The sequence below is a fragment of the Palaemon carinicauda genome, chromosome 25 (genome assembly GCF_036898095.1).
Source record: "Palaemon carinicauda isolate YSFRI2023 chromosome 25, ASM3689809v2, whole genome shotgun sequence".
NCBI lineage: Eukaryota > Metazoa > Arthropoda > Malacostraca > Decapoda > Palaemonidae > Palaemon > Palaemon carinicauda.
Window position 1 is genome coordinate 64,026,699 of NC_090749.1, and position 5,000 is coordinate 64,031,698.

Consider the following 5,000-nt stretch of genomic DNA (forward strand, 5'->3'; position numbering starts at 1 on the left):
ATCACAAGGAAAGGGCCCGCTAAGGGGGTGTTACCGGTGGCTTGCTAGTGTCGTTGCGCAGGAAGACGTGCGTTGCAGAGTGCAAGTCCGTTGGTATGTGATGCTTCGTTGGGGGCTTGTAAGTCTGGCGGCACGGAGTAAATTTTCCCACGACGTGACGTATGCGCTGGAGATCGTCGGAGGAGGTTGTAGAAGGAAAAAATTCGGCAGGGACGACCAACCGGTCTCCATACACCATTTCAGCTGCCGAGACGTCGAGGGCGTCTTTAGGAGTGGTCCTTAGTCCCAGGAGGACCCAGGAAAGCTGAGTAAACCAGTTGCAATCCTTGCAGCGGGACATCAAATCTGCTTTGAGGGAGCGAGGAAAACGTTCAACCAATCCATTGGCAGCGGGGTTGTAGGCCGTTGTCTGATGTAGGGTGATGCCCAGGAGATTCGCTAATGATGTCCACAATTGAGAGGTGAAAGGGGTTCCCCTGTCAGAAGTAATATGCTCAGGGATACCAAATCTTGGAATCCATCCAGAGAGTAAGGCAGATGTACATGAGGCGGACGTTGCAGTTTCCATGGGAATGGCTTCAGGCCAACGAGTGGAGCGGTCGATGACGGTAAACAGGTAACAATGTCCTTGTGATGTGGGTAGGGGGCCTACAACGTCGACATGAATGTGTGCGAAACGACGCTGAGGTTGAGGAAAGGTGCCCACTCCTGAATCCGTGTGTCGATGTACTTTGGAAGTTTGGCAAGAAGTACAGGAGCGGACCCAATCTTTAGCATCCTTAGAAATGTCGTGCCAAATGAACTTTGCCTTCAGCAGCTGTGCAGTAGAACAGCACGAGGGATGTGAAAGGCCGTGATTGAAATCAAACACCTGCCGTCGCATGGGAGCAGGAATCCAAGGTCGCGGTCTACCAGTACTGACGTCACAGAGGAGGGTGGTGTTGGAGTCTTCGAGGGCAAAGCCTTCCCAATGGAGGGACGTGCAGGATTTCCTTCATGCTTGATATTCTGGATCCTGTCGTTGGGCTTTAGCCAGGGCGTTGTAATCCAATCTCAGTTGAACGGCAGCCAACTTGTTTATTGACAGGGCATCGGCAACGGGATTTATTTTCCCAGGGACGTATTGAAGGGTGCAATTGTATTCAGCCACGGCAGAGAGATGTCGGCATTGACGGGCGGACCAGGCGTCAGACTGTCGAGTGAAGGCGTGCACCAGAGGCATATGGTCTGTGCGAATGACGAAGTGCGTACCTTCTAAGAAATGGCTAAAGTGACGGACAGCCAAGTGCCCCGCCAGCAATTCTCGATCGAAGGTAGAATAACCCGAATCTGCCTTGAACAGTTTTCTTCTGAAGAAGGCCAATGGGCGGGGCGAGCCGTTGACCACCTGCTCGAGTACTGCACCAATAGAGACGTCGCTGGCATCGGTGGAGAGAAGGAGAGGGGCGTGTGGGATAGGAAAAGGGAGAGCCGCAGCAGTTGATAGGGCCTTCTTTGCATTGCAGAAGGCTGCTTCTTGAAGGGGACCCCACTTCAGGTCCTTTGGCTTACCCTTGAGGGAGGCGTAGAGGGGAGCAAGAGTGGGGGCAATGGCTGGGAGAAAACGGTGATAATAGTTGATCATACCCAAGAATTCCTGCAGAGCTTTGACGGTCGAGGGCGCGGGGAAGTTCTGAACGACTGCTACCTTCTCAGGGAGGGGATGGACTCCTTCAGGAGTGATGCAGTGCCCTAAGAACGACACTTCGTTGGCGCCGAAGGTACACTTGTCGTACCGGACTACAAGGCCGTTTTGTTGCAGGCGGTCGAGCACGATGCGCAGGTGACGGAGGTGTTCCTCTTTTGAGGAGGAGAACACAAGTATGTCGTCCACATAACATACTCAGAAAGGGAGGTCCCCTAAGATGCCATGCATGAGATGTTGAAACGTGGCCCCAGCATTACGAAGGCAAAAACAGGAGTAATTGAAGGTGTATGTACCAAACGGAGTGGTGATGGCGGTCTTGGGGATGTCTTCTGGGTTCATAGGCACCTGATAATACCCCTTCAGGAGGACGAGCCGAGAGAGAAAACCTTCGCCTTGTGCAGGTAGGAGGTCACGTTGGCAATGTTTGGGAGGGGGTAGTGATCTGCTTCTGTTTGCATGTTCAGGCGCCTGTAATCCCCGCAAGGACAGAGGGAGCCGTCTTTCTTCAGAACGATATGTAAGGGTGACGACCATGGGCTGGAGGCCAAAACGTCTGTTTGGCAGTTGCCAGTCATTCCAGTGCCAGACGTCTGAATTTTGCAAAGACTGGGGGTCCCATCGTCTTGATATGGTGATAAATACCGTGCTCGGCAGGATCCGTGGGCGTTTTGCGAAGTTCTGGACGGAAAACTTCCGGGTACGACGTGAGGAGATGGGCGTAGGCATCCGTGGGTGTTCTGATGCGGAGAGCGAGGTTAGAGGGGGCCGGTTGAAGTGGTGTTGACAAGTACGAGTCTGCGTTGACCAATCATCGATGGGCGACATCGACCAGAAGGTGGAAATGAGAGAGGAAATACGCACCGAGGATTGGCAATGTGACGTCAGCAACGAGAAACTTCCAATTGAATTTACCGTTTCCGAACGATAATGTGAGGTTCTCGTAACCGTAGGTGGGTATCGCAGATCCATTGGCAGTTACCAAGCGGACGTCGGCAGATGTAGACAGACTACGTCGTGCCTTGAAGAGTTTCCTTGGCAAAAGAGAACGACAAGCACCCATGTCTACCAAAAATCGCACGCCCGTTCCTGCATCCTGTAAAAAGAAAAGATTAAAAACATGGGAGACCTCCGCCATGAGCGATGGCCTACTTACACGTTTTTTGGCCACTGACAATCCTTGGCACATTTCTTCGCGGTTGCCCCGAATCTGAAGTGGTAGTAGCAAAACTGCGGCGGATGGGAGGTAGTAAGTTGCTCTAGAAGTCATTCATTGGGGTGCGAGAGATTGGTGGGTGGTGGGCGGCTTTGTCGCTGCTTCGGCACGTCACGGGATAGGCGTGTATGTCCTACGGCATTCATGTCAGCTTCGGTTGACGTTGAATAGGCATCCTCCTCGTCAGGGGTGGAGGCGTTGATGGAGGTCTTGAAGTTGCTGTCCATAAGGGCGTCGGCTTTGGTCATCAAGTCCTTTATGGGTAAACTATCGACATCGGGTATGGCAGCGCGTATAGGTCCGGGTAAACGGCGTATACAAAGGGCACGAAGTAGGTTCACCTCATGAGGAGAGCCGTCTGCGGCAGGTTGAAGGCGAGTGATACTTGTCATTTCCCTGAGGGCAAGCGAAGCCCTTTGGTCCCCCAACGGTTGTCGAGAGACCTGAAAAACTTTGCTATACGGGTGGCTGGCGACGGCGAGTACTGCTGCAAAAGGTATGTTTTGAGGGCGTCATACGATATTGGTGTGTCTCCTTGTTCACAAAGCCAGTCGGATATTTCTGGGAAGGTGTCCTCGGGTATCGCCGCGAGAACATAATCTGCTTTGGTGGGTGAGCGAGTCACGCCCTTAATGCGAAATTGGACTTCTGCGCGCTGAAACCAAGCAAACGCCTCTCCGCTGGCAAACGATGAAAGTTTGAATGGGGTGGCCGCAGCCCCAACTGCCGTAGAGTCCGCCATAGTACCAACGATGTAGGGGCGAGGGGGTGGGGGTGGAAGGCTGTGGGAGCGAGTCGACTTCCGGGGTCACCAATGTGACGGGCCGAGAGAAAGGTTACGACTCAAAGGCAGGAAGCAATCAACTGAGTAACTTTATTATAGAACACTCTCCTTTATATACAAAACCTCAAGGCAACAGGCAGTTTCATGTTCACAAGACAGAAAATGTTACAGAGGAAAACCGGAGACATGATTATTCAGGTTCTTTTTAGTGCGAGGGAAGAGCGCAGATACAAGCATAATATATACAAAGTAATTTATGTACGATCGTGTGACACACGGTTGGTACAAATAGAATTCAGTGATATTTCTTTCCAACATACATCTTCAGGATTTTCATTTTTATCGGCAATAAATATGTCAAATGCTGCAATGAAATCAAGCTTGTTCTTTTTGTCTGATACAAAGAGAAAGAAAGAATCTGAATTTAAAACATGATTGTGAATGAATTTGTAACTTTTCCTCGCCATTCAGATCACCATGGAAAACTTAGTGAGATAACTTTTGTTATCATTTTTCAATATTCAAAACTTTCCTATGAATAATTGGGATTGTGTCGGCTGATGTGGTAACGCCCCTGACTGGTGAACGCTAGACTTGGGTTAGAGTCCCGTTCAAAATCGTTAGTTTCTTTGGTCGCTGCAACCTCACCATCCGTGTGAGCTAAGGATGGGGTGTTTGTGGGAGCCTATAGCTCTATCCGCTGAGTCATCAGGTGCCCATGCCTGGCCCTCCTTGGTCATATCTTGGGTGCATGGGAGGCTTGGGTGCTGATCATATGTATATATAGTCAGTCCCTTGCATCTTTCATTCATGAGCGGCCTTTAATTAATAGAATTCCTTTTTTAAATGTCTTTATCTTGCTAATTATTGCTTTTCCAGAATTTAAATAACCACCTAATTACTCTGCAAGAAGATGAGAACTGCAGGATTGCATTATTTTGGAGTAAATGGAGAGCGTGGTGTTGTAAACAATTACAGGAAAAAAATATTGGTAAACATCCTACAAATACCAAATTCAATATACAATTGGGTATGCAAATTCCCATGTCAGGATTGGGATAAATCATACCCCTAAATTATAGTAAAATCTCTTTTACCAAGAATAATTCCGGGGTACAGACGACAAAATTAAGCTATCTTCAATCACCTATAACTTAAATCATTGTATTGAAGTTTGTCACTCATGACTTGAAGAACCTGAAGCTGTTTGTTGAAAGGTCAGATGGTAGAATACACCGTGATCAGTAAAAAATTATTTACTTAAAGAATAATACCTCAGTTGTGTATGAGTCGCATCGATATGAACTGTCTTCTTA